Raw genomic sequence first — 26,153 nt, 5'->3', positions numbered from 1 at the left:
AGGTGAAATAACAACAAGAAGCATATCTTTTCCATTTATATCTTGACATATATGATCAAAGGAGTTCATTATGGATTTTCTCAAGTCAGTATCACCTATACACAATTCACTCATATCATTTGTTGGGAAATGTAGCATGCAATTTCAAAAAAATTCCTACGCTCACGCAAAATCTATCTAGAAGATGCATGACAACGAGAGGGGGAGAGTGTGTCCACGTACCCTCGTAGACCGAAAGCGGAAGCGTTAACTTAACACGGTTGATGTAGTCGAACATCTTCTCGAATAAACCGATCAAGTACCGAACGTACGACACCTCCGAGTTCTGCACACGTTCAGCTCAATGACATCCCTCGAACTCTTGATCCAGCAGAGGTACGAAGGAGTCGATGAGTTCCGTTAGCACGACGGCGTGGAGACGGTGTTGGTGATGTGAACTGCGCAGGGCTTCGCCTAAGTACCACGACAATATGACCGGAGGAGTGAACGGTGGAGGGGGGCACCGCACACGGCTAAGAAACAACTATTGTGCTTTGGGGTGCCCCTGCCCCCGTATATAAAGGAGGGAGAGGGGAGAGGGACGGCCTAGGGCGCACCCCCAAGGGGGGAGTCCTACTAGGACTTCCAGTCCAATTCGGACCCCCCTTCCCTTTCGGAGGGGGAAAAGGGGGAAGGGAGAGAGAGAGGGGGGAGAAGGAAAGGGGGGCCTCCCCTAGTCCAATTCGGACTCCCATAGGGGGGCTCCACCTCCTGTGTCCTGCCTCCTCCTCTCCTCTATGGCCCATGAGGCCCATTAACTTTCCCGGGGGGGGGGGGGGGGGGGGTTACGGTAACCCCTCGGTACTCCGAAAAATACCCGAAACTATCCGAAACTATTCCGGTGTCCGAATATAACATTCCAATATATCAATATTTACCTCTTGACCATTTCGAGACTCCTCGTTATGTCCGTGATCTCATCCGGGACTCCGAACAACCTTCAATCACCAAAACACATAACTCATATAATACATATTGTCATCGAATGTTAAGCGTGCGGACCTTAAGGGTTTGAGAACTATGTAGACATGACCGAGACACCTCTCTGGTCAATAACCAATAGCGGAACCTAGATGCTCATATTGGTTCCCACATATTCTACGAAGATCTTTATCAGTCGAACCACAATGTCAACATATGTTATCCCTTTGTCATCGGTATGTTACTTGCCCGAGATTCGATCGTCGGTATCTTCATACCTAGTTCAATCTCGTTACCAGCAAGTCTCTTTACTCGTTTCGTAGTGCATCATCACGTAAATAACTCATTATTCACATTGCTTGCAAGGCTTCATATGATGTGCATTACCGAGAGGGCCCAGAGATACATCTCTGATACTCGAAGTGACAAATCCTAATCTCGATCTATGCCAACCCAACAAACACCTTCGGAGATACCTGTAGAGCATCTTTGTAATCACCCAGTTACGTTGTGACCTTTGATAGCACAGAAGGCATTCCTCCGGTGTCCGGGAGTTGCACAATCTCATAGTTGGAGGAATATATATTTGACACGAAGAAAGCAGTAGCAATAAAACTGAACGATCATTATGCTAAGCTGACTAAAGGTTGAAGACTACACAAGATAGTATGGTAACCAACATAGCCATCTTTTGTTTCGTATCAACGATCCAGTATCTTTGCCCTTTTGGCGTTGCTCTAAGCAAGATATGTATAGCCTTTAGATTTTCATTTGTGTATGATACTGCATGTACACTTTAGGCCTCATTACTGCCAAGCTTGTGATCACTTGTTCTATATATGTAATCAACTGCCCTTCTCACCCGCAAAAAAAAAACTGCCGTTTTACTAATATTTTCAAAAGACTATTTATATATGTTTACACTGGTTAGAGAAAATCATGGCATTGCCAGTAACAATTTTTTATTTCCATATGTTTCAATCTGTCTCTAAATATTTTTATGTTTACTCTTTCAATACTTGGCTTGCTTTTGCCCTTTGTGTCATTGGCGCAACGGGTCATCTAGTATATGAAAAAAAGAAAGCAAATTAGACGTAGGCCTTTTCGCCTAAAGTAGCACCACCAACTCCAACACCAAAAGTCTGCCGTGTGTTAAAAACTTATTCTTCGACCTCGCTACGTGCTGAGACCCACAATGAGCCTACTACAGGCTAAACAGAACTCTTCGCGAGACAAATTCTCCACGATAAAATTGGACAAGCAAAAGAGGACATTGTCAATAGCCCATGATGATCTATATCTCACTTTAAGAAATAGTGCTGATGTCCGATCGAACGGATGGAAGGCTCGGGCTCTGGCGACTCCGGCTCCGCCCCGCGGGGCGACGCGCCCGCCCTGCTCCCACCGGCGCCGCCTGCCCTCCTGGCCCCGGCCGCTGATGGCCCCGCCGCCCCCTCTTCCCGCCTCCCCCCTCCTTGCCGTCCCCTGGACCCCCGGGTAGGGTGGTCTGGGTGGATTTGGCTGAGGACGCCGACCGTGTCGCCGGCCGGCCGGTGGAGTGCCGTGACCGGGTGCCTCCACCCGCCCCGGTGCGCCCGTGCTGTCCCACTTTGCCCGGCTGTCGCGTGCCCCACCGGGCGTTGGGGAGAAAGGCTCGGCCTTGGGTCTCGGGGTTGCCCGCCGTCGCCGCCGGTCCCCCGGCTGGGGTGTCATCGGCCGGGTCGACTTTGGCCCCGCACGCCCGTCGTGGTGCCCATCCATCCGGCTCGCCTCGGCCCGGCCGGCCGCTGCCGCCGGGGAGCGTCGGCTCCCCCGTGCTCTCCAGGCGCTCCCCCTTCCGCCCCTTCATCGCTTTCTTCGGCTCCTCCAGGTTGTGTTGCTCACCATCCCCTCGGCGCCCTGCCTCGCCTCGCTTCCCTCGCCGACCGTTGGCCGCCTCGCCCGCGCCGGCGGCGGTTGTGGATGCCCTAGACGGGTGCGTGGTGCCCGCCCCTGGGCTGGGCCGCCCGATGCTGGGCCTGAGGCCTAGTGTGGGCCTGCTCCCCACCCCGCCCCGGCTGTCTGGCCCACCTGGCTGCCTGGGCTGCCTCAGCCCGCTAGGGGCCCAGCACTGGACTCGGCCCACCCCAGCCCCTCCTGGGGGAGGATTTGGCTCCCGAGAGGGTTTCCCCTCCAGTCGCCTCCTCCCCCCGCCCCCGCCTCTCGACCGCCTCCTCCTGCTCCCTCCTCCCGCCCCCGTCGCCCCTCTCGTCCCCGCCTCCCGTTGTGGCCCCTCCCCATGACTCGGGCCTGGGGAGATGGCACCGGGCGCCCCAAGCGCCCCCTCGAGGAGCCCCGCGCGGCCTCTCGCGCCTCGCCGGACGGCCACCACCGAGAGGCTGACCTCCACCGCCAGCTAACCTCCCGGGAGCCCCGGTGCACCCCGGCGCGCGACGCCTGACGCTCCTCCGCCCGCGACTCCCGGCGCTCCCCTCCACGCGAGTCGCGCCGCTCTCTGCCCCGCTCCGACCGGCGCTCCCCGGCGCGTGGGGATGGCCGGCACTCCCCGACGCGGGATGTCGACCGGCGCTCTCCCGCGTGTGAGGGTCGCCGCGATCACCCCCGTTCCCCTTCGCCCATGCGCCGCCGTGGCCACTCACCGTCTCCTCCCCGGCCTCTCCCCGCAAGCGCCGAGGCGGCTCCTCCGCGCCCCTACCAGCCCCCCGCAACGAACCGAGCTTGCCTCCCGACAATGGGGGCGCCGGGGCTCGGGGTCACCAAGGTGCCAAGAAGAAGAAGCGGAAGGGCCCCGGTCGCCCGCTCAACCCCGCGGCCCCGACTCCCGCATCCTCGGCCGCGGCTCTTTCTGGGGACCCCGCGATCCCCCGTCGTGCTTCAACTGTGGCATTGCTGGTCACTACCAGGTTGAGTGCCCCAACCCGCCGAAGTGCTACCTCTGCAAGGACTCGGGCCACCCCGCGGCCCTCTACCCGGACCGCCCGGTGTCGAAGGAGCTCATGATGTATGGCCATGACATTGAGGGTCTCGGCTTCTTCCACATCTAGGTTGAGGACGTCCCTCCCCCATCTCCGTCACTCCTTGCGGTCGTGACCATTGTTGGGGCGGGGGTCACCTCACCGGAGATGATCGAGGCCGAGCTCAACCACCTCTGCCACCGTGTCTGGGACTGGCAGGTGACTCCGACCTCGGACAGCTCCTTCACCGTGGTCTTCCCCGACGTCCTTAGCATGAGCCTCTGCACCCGTAGCGACGACATCACCCTCGCCCTCAACAAGCTCGTCGTCAACATCTCTGAGCCCCTGATGGACCCCAAGGTTGTGGCCGTGTTGGATACTGCTTGGATCCTCATCGCTGGCCTCCCCAACATCGCTCGTTCTGAGAAGGTGATCCACAGTATGCCCAAGATCTTGGGCAAGGTGGTGGTGGTGGACGAACTCTCTCTCCGCAAGGAGGAGGAGGTCCGTGTCAAGGTTAAGTGCCTTGACTCCTCCACCCTCTGTGCCCGTCCGGGTCTTCTTCAACAACCAGGGCTTTGACCTCAAGATCTATCCCGAGCCTCCCAACCACGTTGGTCGTCCCGACACTTCTTTGAGGGCCACTTTGGCGGGGGTAGTGCGGACCACCACGACGACTCCCACTACCGCCGTCCGTGCCCCTCCCACCACGAGGACCCGGAGGACGACGATGAGCGCTCCGGCCGCAACCGCTCCCTCTCGCGCGACCCTTTGGACCCTCCTCCTGGGCATGGGCATTCGGGAGCGGGCCGGTCGCAGGGGTTGGCCTCCGTCGAGGCCGCCCCCGCCGTGCTGCCCGTCCCCTCCCCCTCCTCTTCGGCCGAGCTCAGTGACATCTCCAGTGTCAGTCTCCTCGTCCTTGAAGCATCTTCGCCGCGCTCGCCGTGCCTCTCCTCCGAGGCCGCCCCGACTCCTTCGCCCCTGACGGTGGCTTCTTCGCTGCTGTCGGACTCGCCGGCGTTGGATCCCTCCCTGCTGACCCCTCTGGGGAGGATACTCCGTCGCCCCCTCCTCGCCTCCGGCGCCCGCCCCCGCCCCAGTGTCCGACCTGCCGGCCCGGACCCTCCCTCCCCCGACATTGCGGGGTCCGGTGGCCTACTGGCGCCTCAGGCTCTGGTGTCCCCGCCGCGCTTGCTCTTGGTGGCCTCCGCTGATGTGGCCACCCCCGTTGCCCCCACCCGCCTCGGTCGGCTCCGTACGTCTGTCGGGCTCGGGCCTCGTCGACTCCGATAACTGCCTCCCGTCGCAGTGCCCGACTCGACGCGGACCGCCCGGCCGGCCTCCCGGTTTCGTCCATCTCCGAGTGGGCTGAGATCTGGGTTGCGTCCTGGAACCTCGAGACAAGACTCGGCTATAGTTTTGAGGGGGGAAGTGGGTCCCCCCTTAGAGCAGATTGCGGCTATCCAGGCTTGCGAGATCCTTGACGGGAAACTCGCCGAAACCCAGGCCCGCCTCCTCCGCACTCCGGCACCCCAGCCCCCTTCTGGGCTCCCTGTTGAGGAAGTCTGTGGCTGCACTCGTTCTCGCACGGCCGCTCTCAAAGCTCACAGCGCATCCATCGTCCTGGGGTCAAGCAGCCCCTCTATGGCGGTTTAGATGTGCGCCCTCTTCTGGAACATCCGCGGCTTCGGCCATGACGGCCGCCGCTGCCAGCTAGTTGAGTACATCCGCGATGAGCACATAGACATCATCGCCATCCAAGAAACCATGCGCTCAAAGTTCTGCCTTCCCGAGCTTGACGGCCTTAGCTCCCACCTATTTGCCTGGCATTGGCTCCCTTCTAGTGGGAACAATGGCCATTCGGGTGGCATCCTGTTAGGTGTTAAGGATGCCACCTTTGAGGTGGGCGGTATGGACCGGGGCGAGTTCTTCGTTAGTATGGAGATCTTCGAGCGAGCTCTCAATTTTAACTGGGAGGTCATCGTAGTCTATGGACCGGCGGATCACCGCCGCTCCCCAACTTTCCTCGCTGAGCTGCAACAGAAGATCTCCAGCTCCTCCCTCCCTGTGGTCGTTGGAGGTGACTTTAACCTCATCCGCTCGCCGGATGAGAAGAATAACGACAGGGTTAACCGTCCCCAGATGCAGATGTTTAACGACTGCATCATGGAGCTTGGCCTCCGTGAGCTTGAGCGAACGGGGGCCCGGTTCACCTGGACCAACCGCCAGGCGAACCCGACGCAGTCCATTCTGGACCGCGTCCTAGTTTCTCTGGATTGGGAGCTTAGATGCCTCCTGGCCTCTCTGCAGTCCATCACCGTATCGAGTCCGACCACGTCCCCCTCCTCCTCTCCACCGCGGACAAATGCCCCCCCCGTCCCCCCCCCGGTTCCAGTTTGAGCTCTTCTGGCTCAACCAGGACGGGTTCCGCGAGGCCGTTGCGGCCAAGTGGATCGCCGCGCGTGATGCTCCGCACCGTGCCATGTCCGTCATGGACTCCTAGCAGTTTTACGCCAAGCTTGCCCGCCAATTTATGAAGGGTTGGGGTGCGAACCTTGGACGTGATCCATGCGAGCGCAAGAAGGCCCTCCTGGGTGCCATCCGGGCTTTGGACACTCGCGCTGGCACGTCCGGGATCTCTCCTGACGAGTGGATGATGAGATATGATCTCGAGGACCAGTTATCGGTCGTCTATTCTGACGAAGAGGCTTACTGGCGGCTGCGCGGCACCCAACGGTGGGTTCTCCGTGGTGATGCTAACACAGCCTATTTCCAGGCGATCGCCAATGGCCGGTGACGGCGGAATTCCATCCACTCTCTGTCGGCCGGCAATGCTTAGCTCACTCGCCCCTCGGACATCCGGGTGCACGTCGATGGCTTTTATAAAGCCCTTTTCTCCCCCACCCCTCGAGGTGGGGCTGCTCTGGCCCCCGACACCTGGTTGGGAGCTCAGGTAGTTTCCACCGAGGCCAACACGGCCTTGGTTGCCCCCTTCTCGGAGGATGAAGTCCTTGCGGCAATCAAGGGCATGAACCCTTCCTCGGCTCCGGGCCCAGATGGTTTGCCGGTCTCGTTCTTCAAAATGTTCTGGCAAACTATCAAACCTGAGGTCATGGCCCTCTTTGATGAATTCTTCACTGGGTCCATGGACCTTGGGAGGCTGAACTATGGGATCATTACCCTCATCCCTAAGGTTCCGGGTGCCTCCGACATTCGCCAATTCCGCTCGATCACGGTGATCAACGTGATCTTCAGGATATTGGCTAAAGGGTATGCCAATAGGGTGACCCTTCTTGCGGACTCTGTCACCCACCCCAACCAATCCGCCTTCATCCAAGGCCGGTTTATCCTGGATGGGGTGCTTGTCTTTCACAAGGTCCTTCACGAAGTCCGCTCCAAACACCACCACACGGTCTTCCTGAAGCTAGACTTCCACAAAGCCTACGACACTGTCCACTGGCCCTTCCTTCGGGAAGTCCTGCTCCGTAAGGGATTCGACGACCGTTGGTTGACCCGCGTTTTGCAGTTGGTCTCCTGCGGCCGGACTGCGGCTAACATCAACGGTGAGATCGGACCCTTCTTCCCCACCTTATGTGGGGTCCGCCAGGGCGATCCATTTCCCCCGTTCTTATTCAACATGGTGGTTGATGCCCTTGCGGTCATTCTTGATAAGGCCAAAGCCTGTGGCCACCTTCGTGGCGTTGTCCCCCATCTTGTTGGGGAGGGAGGGGTCTCCCTCCTCCAATATGTGGATGACACCATTGTTATGGTGGAGGGCTCAGAGGCTGACATATCCAACCTAAAGTTCCTCCTCCTTTGTTTCCAACAGATGTCGGGGCTTACCATCAACTTTGATAAGAGTGAAGTGATGGTCCTTGGCTATCCTCCGGAGGAGGCGGTTTCCATTGCGGATCGGCTTAACTACCGCCTGGGTTCCTTCCCCACGACCTACCTGGGGATACCCATTAGTGATTCCAGACTCACCGTTGCTGACCTCCGCCCGACGGTGATCCGGATGCAGCACCGGGTTGAACCTTGGCGAGGACGCTGGTTGTCGAAGGCAGCAAGGGTGATTCTCATCAACTCTTCGCTAGCTAGTCTTCTCTGGTTTCTCATGAGCTTCTACAGCCTTCATGAGACCCTCCATCAGGAGGTTGCTAAATACTAGTCAAGGTTCTACTTGGCGGACGAGGGAGACGAGCAGAAGTATCATATGGTGAGCTGGCCCGACATCTGCAAACCCAAGGACCAGGGTGGCCTTGGGATCATGTCATCTCGCTGCATGAACGTTGCTCTGCTGACCCGCTGGCTGTGGCGTATCGCCAATGGGGAGGGAGGCCTCCGGCTGACCATCATTCATAATAAATACCTGCGGGGCCAACCTCTAGCCTTTTGCCAGCGTATGGGTGGCTCCCGGTTCTGGCAATCCGTAGTCCAGCTTATGCCCGTCCTCCGCCTCGGTACGTCCATCTCTGTTGGATCCGGGGCCTCGACCCTGTTCTGGTTCGACCGCTGGCTTGGGGACTCCCCCTTGGCTGTGCGCTTCCCAGAACTATTCACCATTGCGGCTGACCCTCGGGTCTCTGTCGAGACGGCCCTTATGGACTTAGGGCGTCTCGCTTTCCGTCGCCCCTTCGGCCCTCTCGAGGTGGCTGCTTGGGACTCCCTCCTCCAAGACGTGTCCCTTATGCTGATGAACGTTGAGGAGGACCAGGATGCCATTTCCTGGCACCTGGAGCCGTCTGGTCGCTTCTCCACGAAGTCCTTGTATGCGGCCATCGCGCCATCGACGGCCCCAGAACCGTTTAACCTGATATGGGACATCCGCCTCCCTCTGAAGATCCGGATCTTTCTGTGGCAATGGATCCGCGGACGCCTCCCCTCTGGGGTCGAAGTCCTCAAGCGTAGTGGCCCGGGCGATGGGATATGTCCCATCTGTGGCACGATCGATGATGCTAACCACATCTTCTTCTCGTGCTCTACTGCCTAGTTCATGTGGGCCTGCTTTCGCGAAACGGTCAGTGGCCAGTGGTGCAATACCAACTTCCCCGACTTACTTGCGGAGCTGAACGCCTCCCCTCCCCGCTACCTCCATATTAGATGGTTGTGCGTTGGGATCCTCGCCTGGACGCTTTGGAACATTCGCAACAAGCTTGTCATTCAGAAGGTCCTTCTTCGACGTGCGACTGATGCTATCTTCAAAATGTGTGGCTACTTGCAGCTTTGGCGACCGCTTAGCCGCCCCCAGGACCGGGACGTCATCACCAACCTCCTCGCCGATCTCCGCTCGATGGCGCTCAGTGTGGCTCCCCCGCTCCCCCCCTCCACCTGAGCCTGACTAGGCTGTCGGTCTGCTTTGCTCCTTGCACCTTGCGCTGTGCGCATTGTGTTGTGTTGTGTGTCTTTAGGGCTTGTTGTGTTGTGCCCTCAGCTCGGACCCTCTTGTCTTTGTGTTTGCTTGTGAACCTCCGTGTGTGTGTTTGTGTTTGGACTTGTGTGGATCCTTGTGGGATGCTTGTTGTAGGCAGTTGCTTTATAATATAAAGCGGGGCGAAAGCCTTTTTCGGTAGAAATAGTGCTGGCAAATGGTACATTCAAGGTTTCAAAGGTTTAAAAGGAACTACAACAATCATGGATGTACAACAATCTCTTTGGCCCTTATTACTAGTTTCTATCAATGTTGTGTAGTATGCTGTTTTTTTTTTTAAAAAAAATCTTGTCACATACTTCCTCCGTCCGTGAATAAGCGTACACCTAGCTTTTGTCCGAAGTCAAATTTTTAAAAAATTGACCAATTTTATAGGGAAAAGTAGCAATATTTATGCCACGAAATTAGTATCACTGGATTAGTTTTGAAATATAGTTTCATAATATACCAATTTGATGTCATATATGCTAATACTCTTTTCTATAAAGTTGGTCAAAATTTTAAAATTTTGACTTACAACAAAAGGTAGAGGTACAGTTATTCACGGACGGAGGGAGTAGTGCTTTACAAGGCATGTTCTAGAAAAGACTTTTAAAGCACAACTTATACAAACATTCTAGAAAACTTACGAGAACACAACATATGCTACAAGTTTTTGGACTAGATATTCGAGTAATTTTTTGTGGTAAAGTCAGGCCATGCCGATGAGCTGACGAGTATGATCAAGGAGAGAACAAAAAAGAAACTTTAACAGAGGAGTTTGATAATTTGGGTGGCTGTCCATCTATGCGGACGATGTGGCACTTTTTGTCACACCTACACCCTAGGATCTCCTCTTCGTTCGAATCGCGCTGCAACTTTTTGGGGAAGCCTCGGGGCTGAGAGTCAACTACAGAAAATCTTCGGCTATCTTGATCTCCCAGGACCAGGAAGACAAAGCTAGAGCAGAGCATATACTACAGTGCACCATTGGAGATTTCCCGTGCAAGTACCTAGGGCTGCAACTGGCCATCAAGCACCTCACTAAGGCGCATTGGCAGCCTCTCTTGGATCAAGTTCGGCACTGCCTCCCGGCTTGGCAGAGAGGTTTATTGCAGAGGTCTAGCCGGCTTGTGCTTGTCAAATCGGTGCTCCAGGCCAGACCCCGTGCACCAACTACTCGTTATGAAGGCTCCAGGTTGGGTTCTGGAGGACGTCGATGGCTGGATGCGCACGTTCTTTTGGGCAGGAAAAGACCGAGTTAACGGTGGCCAATGCCTAGTGGCATGGAGTTCGATATGCAAGCCAACCTGCTTCGGTGGACTAGGGGTAAAAACCTAAGTTTGCAAGGGCTGTCACTCCGGGTGCGTTGGGAATGGTTGCGGCGCACGGACGCAAAGGCCATGGCATGGGCTGCAGCTTCCGGTGGACAACGACGCTAGACAGGTCTTTGACAGTTTGATTCAGATCACGGTTGGCAAAGGAGACAAGGTCCTATTCTGGAGAGACAGATGGATCCACGGATTCTCAGTCAGAGAAATTGCGCCTGCGCTGGTGGCCGGTGTGGAAACGAAGATCAGGAACTCCCGTACGGTCGCTCAGGCCCTGGAAGATGAAAGATGGGCACTCGATGTCCAGCCGCAGACTTCTTTTGGAGCGCTTCTGCAAACTGTCCATCTGAGACACGCTGTCGCCACAGTTCAACGCGATGTGCACATGGAGGACACCTTTGCATGGCCGCATGACCCTTCGGGCATCTATACAGCGAGCTCCACTTATGACAGGCTTAACCAGGGCGCGGTCAGATCACCTACTGCTGTCGCGATTTGGCGTAGCTGGGCACCTCTAAAGTGCAAGATCTTTGCCTGGCTCGCCGTGCAGCACCGGCTCTGGACATCTGACAGGCGGGCGCGACATGGGTTGCAGGACAACACCTCGCCTTGCTACACTTGTTTGCAGGAGGAGGATACAGTTGAGCACATTGTGGTGCAGTGTGTCTACGCCCGCCAGGTGTGGCACACATGTTTCGACTCCTTACAAATCAACGTCCATCCTCCCAACGACACGGACACATTTGTGGAATGGTGGCTTAGGGCTCGCTCTGGCTTTCAAGGGAAGCACAAGCGAGGTTTCGACTCGGTTATCATCGGCGCCGCTTGGATGTTGTGGAAGCAAAGGAACGCCAAGGTGTTCAATCGACCCGACCAAGTTAAGGACTATAGTGAGCTAGCTAGAGCCATTCTCGATGAGATCCAAGAGTGGTATAATGCAGGTGTGGGTGCGGGTGGTTTAGATCGTTTTGTAAGAGAACACACTTGATTTCCTTGCAGGTGGGTGTGAGTGGGTGCTCGGGCGATGGATGTTCGCATCGATCGCTCGAATCTTGTAAACTGTCTTTCTTCCTTCTATAAAGATAAGGTATGCTATTGGCGTACTTTCGAAAAAAATAATAATTTGGGTGGCTCTCTGTCTCGGTGCACGGTTGGGGGCGACGCACATCGATTATGTGCTCCGTGCTAGTGCATTCACGCCAAACTGGACTTGCGGTCAATGCAATTTTGCAGATCGAAATGGAGCAAGCTGTTCCTGGTTGTCTTGTGGTTGTCTTGTTGACTTTCGCTGATTCTTATCTGCCCTAGTAAGTAAGAGCATGCTTGGATACGTTTTAGTCCCATGACTAAAAGTAGTGGGACTAAAACTTGCTAGTCTCACCCATGTTTGGATTCAAATACTAAAGAGACTAAAATCTAGTTATTGAGCATTTATTATTCTCCAAACCCTCCAATCCAGAACTAAGGAGAGGAATTAAATGAGAAGAGAGAGAGCTAATACATATTTTAGTAGGTTTTCCATGACTAAAAGATTTTAGCCTCCTAGCCTCTTTTTAGTTAGGGGTGCTTGGAACTTTAGCATCTAAAAGAGACTATTTTTAGTCAGACTAAAAATAGTCCCTTGTATCCAAGCACCCTCTAAGTATCCTGTAATGCAGGCCGACCTGACCTGCATGCATGCATGCGCCGGCCGGAATGGCGGAATCGGAGACCAGAGTCAGCAGCGACCATCTCGTCAGTCCTTGGCAGTTGGCATAGTAGCATGCTCGTCCTGTACCCAACCACACTGTTCCTTTCTGATGAGATCCAAAGAGACCTTATCTGTCCAAGAAGCACGAACCATTTATTTCTGATGAGATCCAAACACCACACTGTGACTGTTCCTTTCAATGGCCTTATCCTCGAGGTTGTCCTTGCCGTTCTCCTCCTAGTTTTAAGCCGCCCTGGCGCGCGTAGTACGTAGCAACCCAGCAGACTGCCTCCGCTCTAATCTCAAGTTGTGAACCATGGCCGTGCCATGCGTTCGCCTCGCCCTCCTCCTCTGTTTGCCGATCCCAGCCACCGCCGCCTCACCTCGGAGCCGGAGCCCACGCAAATCCCCAGCCAGAGCGTCCGCGTCGCGGCCGACCGCCTTCTTCGAGGTGGACCGCCCGCCACGCCCACGCGGCGGCTCCGGCCGGTGCTCCACGCTCCTGCTGTCCGCCTCCTTCGCCTCCACCTTCGACAAGCCCCCCGCCACCGCCGCCTACTCCCCGCCGCGCTGCCTCGTCAAGGCGGGCGGCCGCGCCTCGGCCATCTCCCTCGCGGTGCTCGAGTGGCGCGCCGCCTGCCAGGGAGCCCAGCTCGACAGGATCTTCGGCGTCTGGCTCGCCGGCGCCGAGCTCCTCCGCGGCAGCACCGCCGCGCCGCCGCCCAACGGCATCGTCTGGTCCGTCTCCAAGGACGTCACCAAGTACGCGTCCCTCCTCGCCGCCGCCGGCAACTCCACCTTCGCCGTCTACCTCGGCAACCTCGTCAACACCACGCTCACCGGCGTGTACCATGCCAACGTCACGCTCCACCTCTACCTCCGCCGCACGCCGACGACCAAGCCGCCGCCCGCCACGGCCCCCGCCGACCTCATCGTCCCGATGGCGCGAGCCCTCCCTCCCAACGGCGGGCTGTGGTTCCCGATCCAGAGCGCCGCCGACGTCGCGTCCAAGAGCGTCGCGATGCCATCCAACACCTACCGCGCGGTCCTCGAACTCTACGTCTCGTTCCATGAAGACGACGAGTTATGGTACAAGAACGAAACCCGGGTACCAGAACGGCCCGTTCCGCGAGGTCACCGCTCGCGTCGACGGTGTCCTCGCCGGCTCCGTCTGCCCGTTCCCCGTCATCTACCCCGGCGGCATCTACCCCCTCCTATGGAGGCCGATCGCCCCCATCGGCTCCTTCCACCTCCCGACGTACGACATCGACCTGACTCCTTTTCTCGGCAAGCTGCTGGATGGCAAGGCGCACGAGTTCGCATTCGCCGTGACCAACGCCGTGGGCGTGTGGTACGTCAACGCCAACCTCCACCTCTGGCTGGACCCCGAGGGCACCGCGACGACGGCGGGCCTCGTGAGCTACGTCGCGCCGCCGGCGAACACGACGTCGTCCAAGTCTGCCGACCCCGTCGACACCCACTACCACGCGACGGCGAACCGGCTCGTCTCCGCCACCGGGTGGGTGAAGTCATCGTACGGGAACATAACGACCAACGCCACGCGCACGTTCGCCCTCGAGTACCTCCTCACCTTCGAGACACTGGACCTGACCATCGTTGCGGACACCGGCGTCGTCGCCACGGACGGCGCCGGCGGCGTCCTGTACTCGACGCAGACGCACGGGAACTTCCCGCTTGGCTGGGTCTATCAACAGAATAGTCTAACCGTCACGCACGGGTTGGAGGAGACGACGGTGGCCGCCGGCCGGTGGTCGTCGGCGCCGCCGTACTAGTCGCTGCGCACCACGCAGAGCAGCCTCGTGGAGGATGAGGAGGGAGGCGGTAAGAGCCGTTCGGCCCCCAGGGCGCCTAAATAGAGCGGCCTGGGGGCGTGCCGGCGCTAGTTCGGCCCCTGGGGCGACCTAGCTCCCAGTCACGCCCCCACGCGCCGGCCCCAGGATGCAGGAAATTCAAACTTGGTCGTTTCCGCTTTCAAAAGACGCCGCAAATCCGGTGATCGGACATAGTCTGACGTTACAAAAAACAGAGGGGCGCCGTGCGCAACGATTCACTCGGCTTGGTCGGCTCCAGGCGTTGGCGGAGTCGGCGTGCGCGGGCTCGTCGGTGTCGGACCTGCTTCGTCGCAGGGCTGCGTCGGCGCGGCTTCGACACTGCTGGGCGGCGATGTAGAAGCGCCGTCCGGGCTTGGCGTCCGTGTGGTCGTGGGCGTACCTGATCCTCAATGCTGGCGCCGCTCTCCGGGCGAGCCGCGACCTCCTCGACGATTCCATGCCATTTGTTGCACGCCAACTGGATACGCCCCCAATGGTTCGTCATCACCTTGGAGCCGCCCTGCATGTACACGCCTTTGAAGTAGGGGTCGACGAGCTTCCACTCGTCGAACTTGGCCTTGATGCGGTCCCAGTACGTGTCCAAGCTCTGGTTCGCGCCGGTGGTCGGGTCGAGGCAGACGACTTTTCATGCTTCGGCGAGGCATTCCTCCTCCTTGGACGTCCACTTGATGCGCGGTTCGCCTGACCTAGCTGCCCGTTTCTTCTTCTTCTGGCGCCCCTTCGTCAGAATAGGAGCCGGTTCCTCCTCCTCCTCCTCCTCCTCGTCCTCCTCCTCCTCGGGTTCCTGCGCGTCGTCGCCGTAGACGTAGCTGAGCTTGGCCTCCATGTCGCCGTTGAGGTCCACTACCTCGTCCTGGGTGGCGAACCCGGGAGACTCGGCGGCCGCGGTCGATCCTGTCGCGATGATGTCGTCCATGTCGGCTCCCGTGTCGTCGGTGTCGCCGAGGTGCGAGAAGGGTAGTGGTCCGCGGTAGAGATAGGGCGTCGGTGTGGACGCGTAGGAGGCGGGCGGCGAGTAGTTGTATGGAGGGTACTGCACGCCGACGAAGGCGGGCGAGGGCGGGCGTGTAGCGGGGTGACCATGCGGGAAGGTCACGTTTGGGTTGAACCCGCCGTGCGCGTCGCTGTCGGCGTAGCCGGGCGACGATGAACCCCATGGAGATCCGGCGCCTTGCTGTCCCCAGGGCGCGTATTGGGCGTGGCTGACGACGGGTGGATTCATCCCCGCCTGGTCGACCGATGAGGAAGACGCCGCCGCGCGCGCCGCGTTGTCGCGGGCCTTCTTGGCTATGGCCCTGTTCCGCCTGTAGGCAGTGACCGCTTCGCGCCGCTGAACTTCCACCCTCCACTCGGCGTTCGACAGGCCCGGTGGCTTCGATGGCGGCGCCCTCGGCTTCCTCGGCTTCGGCTGGGCCACGACGCCAGTCGCGGTTGCCGCCGCGCGTGGCATGGCGTACTTCTTCTGCGGCATGGCGTGCTTCTTCGCGGCGAGCGGGAGGGGGTTTGGCGGGAGGAAGGCGAGCGAGCGGGAGAAAGGGATAGAATGGCGGGAGGAAGGCGAGCGAGCGGGAGAGATGCGAGGGAAAAGCGTCAAGAAACGGCGGGAAAAGACCCTCGGGTCGCTTCCAGGGTGGGCCCACGCGCCTTTTTCGCTTGCGCCGGCTCCCCAAGCGCCCCAGGGCGCCGGGTTCGGCCTGGGTCCGCCGGCACCAGTTTTGGCCCGAACCGACGAAAAACGGGCATCTGGGGGCACGACTGAGGCCTTTTTTTGTTGCTGGCGCGGTAAAATCGTCTGAAAAGGGCCTGTTGGAGGCGCGGCTGGAGATGCCCTAAGTCATGGGGCGTCCGGCAGACGTACTGGTACAACGCCACCGACGGGTGCTACTTCAGGAACGTGACCAGCAGCAACTACAGCGTCGTGTCGGACCACTCCAATGAGTTCTGCGTGAAGGGGACGGCATCCGCCGGAGTTGGCGCTGTCACGGCCGCGCTACCGGCGGTGAATCTTCCATAGTTACTTTTAACTTTTCGGAATTGCTAATTTTCATACGGATGAAAACTATTGGCTTTCATCCGTTTTTTGGGCCGTGCGATCTGTGTCACGAGATTTGGATTTTTCTTTGCTAGCGGCTCCGTTAGGTTCCGCTCGCTATCCCGCATCGGTGCTTTTTTTCCCTACCCGTGTAGCTTCCCCTATCTCTTCCCCTTGCCGCTTGATCCCCTTTGTCATTTCGAACACTACCACGGCGATTGCCATGGCGATTTGGAGCTCCCCCTCGCCGCTCGATCCAGCTGGTTGGTGATGACTTGTCCGTGCTCTCCCTCCCTCTGCCTCGCCCCCTCCGCCTCGCCGCTGTTTCTCCCGCCGAAGGCCTGCAGCATCTCTCGCCCCCCTCATCCACCCCGGCCCCATTATTTCGCCACCCGTCAATTTTGTTCGTCTGATTTGGTATGTTCCCTCTCTTTTGTTTGTTTCTCAGATCTGCATGTCAGTGCCTGTGGACTGTGGTTTTCTCGGTCAGGTCTGTTGCTTGTGTTAATCTCCTGCAGCCTCTGGTGTAGATGTGTGAGGTTGCGCCTGTTTCTCCGATTGATACTCATCAGCCACGCGAATTTGATTAGTGTTTCTGGCTACTTGTTAGTTTGATTGATCTGTATGTGTGATTCACCCGCGTCAGCGGACAGCGAGTCGCCTGAACCTGATGATCCAGGCGATGGCGCAGGCAGCCAGCATGGTGGCAGAGGGTGAAGCCTCGAGTGGGTGTGGTGGACTGACTAGTGTGCCCACGTGACAGGGTGTGTGTGTGTGTGCTCTGTATATTAGTTGGACATGCATGAGTTAAGTCTGAAGTCTGAACCTTCTCTGTTCTCTGAACCTCTCCCAACTTTCCTCTCCATCCTCTGTTTGATTGATCTGTACGCGGTATTGTGCAATTTGAACATAGTGAATCGTGTTCAGTCTCCTGCTGTCCAGTGTTGTTAGTTAGTATGTCTATGTGTTAATTTTCACCTGGGCCGTTTTTGTTGTCACTGTGTGGATGCATGGTTGGTCCCCTCGCCTTGGGATTGTCTCTGTAATTCTCAATGGATTTACTGTGTAATTCCTATTGGATTTGCAATGTAATTCCTGTTTGGTTTTACAGTGTAATTCCTAGTGGATTTACACTGTACTTCTCATTGGCTTTACACTGTAATTTTCATTGGATTTGCACTGTAACTGTCATTAGATCTGCAGTTGGTTTAGAATGTAATTCCTATTGGTTTTCAGTGTAATTCCTACTGGGTTTAGAGTGTAATCCTATTGGTTTTTCAGTGTAATTTTTATTTGGTTTCGCAGTGTAACTCCTTTCTGTTTTTACAGTGTAATTTCTATTGGATTTCCAATGTAATTCCCATTCTAGCCTTTAAGTGTTGATGCTAGTTTGCCATTGGATTTCACATTCTTGAGTCTGTAGATTGATGTAGGATGGTTCTGCTGTAGCTTTGATTTTTGGAATTGCTAATTTTCATCCGGATGAAAACTTTTCGCTTTCGTCCGTTGTGTGAGCCGTCCGATCTCTGTCTGTAGCTTTCACCTGTATTTTCTTAGTGGTTTTACTATAATTCTTAGTCGGTTTTTACATTGTAATCTTTAGTGGAAGTTCAATGTAATTCTCAGGAGATCTTTTCACTGTAATTCTCAGTGGGTTTACACTGTAATACAACTGATATGTTGTAATTCTAATTGTTTTTACAGTGTAAATCCAATTACAGTGATATTATCAGTGGGTTTACAGTGTAATTCCTCAGTGGATTTACACTGTAATTCTTCGTGCTATTGTAATGTAATTCTTTAGTTTTTGAAATGTATCTTAGTGAATTTTACAGTGCAATTCTCAATGGATCTACACTGTAATATCTTAGTGGATTTTACAGTGTAACACTCACTAGATTTTCACTGTAATTATCTTATTTTGCATTTTGATTGTGTAACTCTCAATGGATCTACACTGTAATTCTTTATTGGATTTTTACTATGTAAGTCTTAGTGGATTCACACCGTAATTCTTGGTGGTTTTACTGTGTAATATCTTGGTGGATTTTACAGTGCAACTCTCATTGGATTGTCACTGTAATTATCTTATTTGCATTTTTACTGTGTAACTCTCAATGTATCTACACTGTAGTTATTTATTGTATTTTTACTATGTAAGTCTCAGTAGATTCACACTGTAATTCTTGGTGGTTTTACTGTGTAATATCTTGCTGGATTTTACAGCGTAACTCTCATGGGATTGTCATTGTAATTATCTTATTTGCATTTTTACTGTGTACCTCTCAATGGATTTAGACTGTAGTTATTTATTGGATTTTTACAGTGCAAGTCTCAGTGGATTCACACAATAATTCTTAGTGGTTTTACCGTGTAAATCTTAGTGCCATGCACTGTATTCATCGCTTTGCTCTAGTGCATTTTAGTGTCATTTATTTCAGTGTAAGAAGCACTTTAATTCTACTGATATCTCTTTAGCTACAATGCTCTTATTTTCTGTTATTTACAGTAAATTGGTTTGGTATGCTTTCCTAATTTTTTTAGTTCCAACACAGATTCATAATTTCATCAGGCTTTGGGAATGTGTATATCACTCCTATGATGCATAAAAGGATTAATTTTCGAAGAGTTTGATGTGTTGCACCCAGCTGTTCCTAAGCAAGATAATCGGTATCTTTTTTTTGCCCTTTTCATGTTTTTGTTTAATTTTATATAGTTTCTATGAAAGCTTCTTTTCTTATTTGTGTTCTTTGTAACTTTTCAGCCATGATTGTGGTGTCTTTACATTTAAGTATATGGATATCTTCACACCAAGAACTCAGATGTCAATCCTTTTCTCCAGTGTAGACATTCCAAATCTTAGGATCAAATATGTGAATGACATGCATTTTCAGCCCCTTGAACAGTTCTGACAAATCTTTTGTCACTGATTTCTTTGGTGATGTATGTCCTTATTTTCCTTGTCATCTGTTTCATTTTCTTCTTCTTCTTTTTCGCTTTTATTTTCTTTTACTAATCCGGGTCTCTCTGAATTTTTTTGTGTAGGGAGGCAATGCCAAGTGAGGTTCAGCATGTGCGCAGTCCTAGCTCAAATGGTGACTGAGTTTTATTTTTCAGTAGCATGTAATCTGAACAAAGTAGCATGCAATCTGAGCATAGTAGTATTTGTTTAGTAGTGGTTCTATGTTTCATTTTGATTGTAAGGTTGTTGGATACTGTCATGTCTTTATGCCTGTGACTCGGCAGTACGTATTTGAGCACGTTAATACTACAGTGCTTAAAAAAATTGATTCTATATCAGGGGTCCCTTTCTTAATGATCATTGTTCCTTGTATCTCATTTTATCCTTCTCCACCATTTTTTTTGTGTTTTTTATTTAGTTAATGTGCAGGTTGAGCAAGTAATTTTGTTGGTCTAGTGATCTAAGGCCCATATGAGAGGTTAGTTTGTTTTCTATCCCTTGCCATTTATCTTTTTTTCTTGGTTTAAGGTCATGCTTTCAGGTGACTTGATTTACCATTTTCCATTTACCTTTTTGTGTGTCCTTGTTTACTCTACCAGTATTTCTCTCTAGGCTCCCTTGTGTAAGAAACGCTTGAGGCATTAAAATTAGAAAGATATTCAAGCATGCAATTGACAAACATTTAACAGTACTTAAAACCACATAAGCATTGCTCATTCTCATATCAAGATTTGTCCTGTATTAATTGTGCTTTCCACCTGGTGTTTCATTGCTTGCTCCATGTACTTGCCGTTAGTGTCAGTAGCTTCTTGCCTCATGATGTCCGTGTCTTGCCTAATGCTCACCTCTAGCTGTAGTATTTCTTCTTGCCCACGATCCAGTTTATTCCAGTGCAAACCATTTGGTTTATTGGTGGATTTACAGTGTCATTTTAGTGGATTTTACAGTGACATTTTAAGGCATTTTACACTTTAATTCTTAAGGGGCATGATAGAATTTACTGTGTTTGTTAGTGTATTTTACATTGAATTTTCGTGTACTTTGTCAATGTAATTTTTAGCTGACATGATCTTGGTCCTTTCCTCCTCCGTTTGTTTGCTTTAGCTTAGTGGTCATGGAAAAGCTTTGATGTATCGTTGTGGTTCTCTGATCTCCTGTTTTAGCTGTTCCTCTGTCCGTGTTGAACAAGTTGGGGTGTGGAACCGTTACTCTCTTTATTAAAAGCGGGACAGAAAAAAAACAGGGGACAAGTGACACAGGACAGAGGACAATTGTCATCCTTTAGTTTGCTGAAAAATATGGATGAAAGTGAATTGGATTTCATCTGGATGTAGAATAGGCAGTCCCTAACTTTTTCCCGTTCCGACATTTGGCAACCTCGATGAGAAATAAATTGAGTCTCATAAGATTTTTCATCCGAAATGCAAGGCAATGAGTCGGTTCATGCGATTCACTACTTTTAAAGGGAACAGTGGTATTTTGCTTCCACATGAACACACAAGTCAGAAGTTGAAAACGTCGTGCATACACCTAAAGTATAATGCACATAAAAGTGTCGGTGTTTATGCTGGCAGCCCATAGAAAATAAGATAATAAATTGTTCGTCGGGGAGATTGTTGAACTTGAGCTTACTTATAAAGGACGAGCGGAATAATGTTTACATATAATATTTTCAAAGGTCCCTACCCGTCATGTATAGTTTGGAGTTATATGCATACCATATGGGTGACCCGTCATGTATAGTTTAGAGTTATATGCGTATCGTATGGGTCTTCATCAACCAGGATACTGGTCGGTCTTGACAAGTGGGCCCATCAAACCAGAACGTGCGGTCCAAGGACATGAAGATACTTGGAACACAAGTCAAGGAGACCGGACGATTCAAATCAGCTCGGATATTGCAGGATACTTGTTGTAATCCGACTTAGATTGCTTTCCACGTAACAACCTGCTAGGATTAGATTCAAATCGACTTGTAAACCAAGGTCATCAGCCTATATAAGACAGCCAAGGGCGCCTCCCGAGGTAACATGGCAATGGGTATCCACAACCCGCGAACCCGACGGGTAAAAATCCTATTAGGGTAAGGGTTTGGGAAAGTTAAATACCCATGAGTTTGTAAATGAAAAAAACAACAACGGGTAAGCCGGGTACAAGTACAGGAAGGCAATACCCATACCCGTGTACCCGCCTACCCTTGTACTAGTACATCTTACGGGTAGGTCCCATATGCCTAACCTGTCCACAAATCGCACACAAAATCCTCAACCCTCACCCACCCATCATGTCGTCACACTCACCAAAATTAGCCTGGACCTCAACTATCCATTTTCGGGATCACAAGCTAGTAAGCTACACATGGAACAGAATGTCGCAATGTTAGGTCACATACCCATCAATCTCAATCTAGCTTAAATTATCAATTACGAGACCAGATTGCAGATGTCCCACGTGATAACCTACTGACATTGCCATGGAAATTCTAGGGAAAATGCATAAAATTTTGAGTAAGACTCTACAACGGCAACAAGAAAAAGAGTATTTAAGATAGCCAATTATTGAATCATCTCATGAGAAGCAATCACAAACTTAAAATTAGCTCAACAATAAAATATAGTACTCCCTTCGATTCATATTACTTGTTACTCAAATGGATGTATCTAGACATATTTCAGTGCTACATACATCTGTTTGGGCGACAAGTAATATGGACCGGAGGGAGTAGCATAGCTTTTCACTCTTAACCATTTCTTTGTTTTCTGAAAATCCTCCTAGCGCAACATGTGGACGTGTGGACGGCAAGGCGCACGAGTTCGCGTTCGCGGTGACCAACGCCGTGGACGTGTGGTACGTGGACGCCAACCTCCACCTCTGGCTGGACCCGGGGGGCACGGCAACGACGGCGGGCCTCGTGAGTTACGTCGCGTCGCCGGCGAACACGACGTCGTCCAAGTCTGCCGACCCCATCGACACCCACTACCACGCAACAGCGAACCGGCTCGTCTCCGCCACCGGGTAGGTGAAATCATCGTGTGGGAACATAACGACCAACGCCACGCGGATGTTCGCCCTCGAGTACCTCCTCACCTTCGAGACGTTGGACCTGACCATCGTTGCGGACACTGCCGTCGTCGCCACGGACGGCGCCGACGGCGTCCTGTACTCGACGCAGATGCACGGGAACTTCCCGCTTGGCTAGGTCTATTAAGAGAATAGTCTAACAGTCACGCCCGGGTTGGAGGAGAGCAGGCGGTCGTCAGCGCCGCCGTACCAGTCGCAGCGCACCGTGCAGAACAGCTTTCTAGAGGACAAGGAGGGAGGTGGCAAGTCGTGGGGCGTCCGACAGACGTATAGGTACAACACACCAACGGGTGCTACAAACCGACTTGTAACCCTAGGTCATTAGCCTATATAAGGCAGTCAAGGGCGCCTCTCGAGGCAACATGGCAATGGATACCCGCAACCTGCGAACCAAACATGTACAAACCCTATTAGGGTATGATGACCCACAAGTATATGGGATCAATTGTAGCCTTTTCGATAAGTAAGAGTGTCGAACCCAACGAGGAGCAGAAGGAAATGACAAGTGGTTTCAGCAAGGTAATGTCTGCAAGTGCTGAAATTGTAAGTAACAGAGTAGTTTGATAGCAAGATAATTTGTAACGAGCAAGTACCGATAATAGTAACAAAAGTGCAGCGAGGTAGCCCAATCCTTTTGAGGAAAAGGACATGCCAAAACGGTCTCTTATAATAAGCAAAGCGTTCTTGAGGGTACACGGGAATTTCATCTAGTCACTTTCATCATGTTGATTTGTTTCGTGTTCGCTACTTTGATAATTTGATATATGGGTGGACCGGTGCTTAGGTGTTGTTCTTACTTGAACAAACCTCCTACTTATGATTAACCCCCCCGCAAGCATCTGCAACTACGAGAAAAGTATTAAGAATAAATTCTAACCATAGCATTAAACTTTTCGATCCAATCGGTCCCTTACGGAATAGCGCATAAACTAGGGTTTAAGCTTTTGTCACTTTCGCAACCCATCATCAAATAACTACTCCACAATGCATTCCCTTAGGCCAAAATATGGTGAAGTGTCATGTAGTCGACGTTCACATGACACCACTAAGGGAATCACAACATACATACTATCAAAATATCGAACACATATCAAGTTCACATGATTACTTGCAACATGATTTCTCCCGTGAACTGAAGGACAAAAGTAACTACTCACAAATGATAATCATGCTCAAGATCAGAGGGGTATTAAATATCATAATGGATCTGAACATATAATCTTCCACCAAATAAACCATATAATAATCAACTACAAGATGTAATCAACACTACTAGTCACCCACAAGCACCAATCTATAGTTCCGATACAAAGATTGAACACAAGAGATGAACTAGGGTTTGAGAGGAGATGGTGTTGTTGAAGATGTTGATGGAGATTGCCCTCCCCAAGATGGGAGAGTTGTTGGTGATGATGATGACGATGATTTCCCCCTCCGGGAGGGAAGTTCCCCCGGCGGAATCGCTCCGCCGGAGGGCAAAAGTGCTCATGCCCAAGTTCCGCCTTGAGACGGCGGCGCTCCGTCCCAAAAGTCCTCTCCTTATTTTTTTCTAGGTCAAAATGTCTTATATACCAGAAGATGAGCATCAGAGGTGGGCCGAGGGGAGCACAACCCACCAGGGCGCGCCTGGGTTCCCTAGCACGCCCAGGTGGGTTGTGCCCACCAGGTGGGCCCCTCTGGTACTTATTGGCTCCAATATTTCTTCTATATTCCACAAAAATTCCCCGTGAAGTTTCAGCTCATTTCGAGTTGTGCAGAATAGGTGGCCTGACATAGCTTTTCCACGTCTAGATTTCCAGCTGCGGGAATTCTCCCTCTTTGTGTGTACCTTGCAAATTATGAGAGAAAAGGCATTAGAATTACTCCAAAAAGCATTATTATGCACAAAAACATTAAAATAACAGTAGGTAAACATGATGCAAAATGGACGTATCAACTCCCCCAAGCTTAGACCTCGCTTGTCCTCAAGCGAAAACCAAAACCGAAAAACATGTCCACATGCTTAGAGAGAGAGAGGTGTCGATAAAAACAAAATAATGACATAGAAGCATCATGTGTATTATTATAACAGAAACAAACTTTAACATAAAACCTTTATCATATAACTTTTATCATAGACTTCTCATGAATAAGTAACAATTCATCACACTATCGAATTATAAAGCATAAACTCTATTGGAAACCAACAAACTTTGTTCTCAGTCAACTTTGCAACTACAATTCATCATCTTTTCAGAAAGGGTCACATATCGGAGCCTTTAGGCAAGTCCACATACTCAACCATCATATAGTCTTCTATGATTGCTAACACTCACCGCATACACATGAGAAAAACATTTCAACCAGACACATAGAAAGATAGGGGCTTATAGTTTCGCCTCCCAATGTATTCACCTCAAGGGTGATGTCAACAATAATAACTCATGCTACCCATATTCAGCTGGACATATATGCCTAGATCTTTCCTCACCGCGTGATGCTTGCCAAAGGAGAAAAATAAAAGGAATAAAGAGAAAAACTTCTACTCTTGCATAAAAGTAAATACATAAAAGTAAAAGATAGACCCTTCGCGGAGGGAAGCAGAGGTTGCCATGCGCTTATTTGTTTGTATGCTCAACCCATTAGTGCAAAAGAACGTCACGTTATATTGCCCCTTATGATAGCAACTTTTATTATGCAGTCTATCGTTTTTATTCTTTGCTATCATAGGTTCGTACAACGCTCAATTTTCTCTTGCACTAAATGATCTTAGACTTTTAGAAGCAATTTTTATTGCCTTATTGCACCGATGACAACTTACTTGAAGGATCTTACTCAATCCTTAGGTAGGTATGGTGGACTCTTGAAAATAAGATTTGGGTTTAAGGGTTTTTGGATGCACAAGTAGTATCTCTAGTTAGTGCGGAATTTTGGCTAGCAAATATGGGGGGCAAGCACCACATGTTGAAGGATCTATGACAATATAACTTCTATGTGAATATGAACAAACATAAATCATCAGGTTGTGTTCCTTGTCCAACTTCAACAATTTTGGCATATAATATTTTGATGGGGGCTCACAATCACAAAAGATTTCCAGGATAGTATATTTATATACAAATCTTCCCTTATTAATTCTTTCATGAGTTTCATCATTGACCAATGTTATGTTTGTCAATCTCTAATAAAATTTTCTACTTATACTTTTCCTTATGTGGTGTCATCACCTACCATAAGATTAGCACATGATCTTTTTCATTTATTTTCTTTCTTTTTATTGAAACATGAAAGTAAAGAAAGCAAAAACTCAAACTAACTTTATTATATATCTCGCACACGATTACAAGGATAGTGAAGGAAATATGCCCTAGAGGCAATAATAAAGTTATTATTTATTTCCTTATTTCATGATAAATGTTTATTATTCATGCTAGAATTGTATTAACCGGAAACTTAGTACATGTGTGAATACATAGACAAAACATAAGTGTCCCTAGTATGCCTCTACTTGACTAGCTCGTTTATCAAAGATGGTTATGTTTTCTAACCATAGACATGTGTTGTCATTTGATGAACGGGGTCACATCATTATGAGAATGATGTGATGGACAAGACCCATTCGTTAGCTTAGCATTATGAACATTACAGTTTCATTCCCACTGCTTTCTTCATGACTTATACATGTTCCTCGGACTATGAGATTATGAAACTCCCGAATACCGGAGGAACACCTTGTATGCTATCAAATGTCACAACATAACTGGGTAATTATAAAGATGCTCTACAGGTGTCTCCGAAGGTGTTTGTTGAGTTGGCATACATCAATATTAGGATTTGTCACTCCGTGTATCGGAGAGGTATCTCTGGGCCCTCTCGGTAATGCACATCACTATAAGCCTTGCAA

At 51.6% G+C, this 26,153-nt stretch overlaps 1 pseudogene; it reads left to right on the top strand.

The window, feature by feature from the left end:
- Positions 1–12,632: 12,632 nt before the first annotated feature.
- Positions 12,633–19,543, top strand: LOC119294959 (annotated as a pseudogene).
- The last annotated feature ends 6,610 nt before the right edge of the window (positions 19,544–26,153 follow it).

Source organism: Triticum dicoccoides, chromosome 4B (genome assembly GCF_002162155.2).
Source record: "Triticum dicoccoides isolate Atlit2015 ecotype Zavitan chromosome 4B, WEW_v2.0, whole genome shotgun sequence".
Lineage (NCBI taxonomy): Eukaryota > Viridiplantae > Streptophyta > Magnoliopsida > Poales > Poaceae > Triticum > Triticum dicoccoides.
The sequence above is the reverse complement of the archived record's forward strand: the minus strand, read 5'-3'. Positions and strand labels throughout refer to the sequence as shown.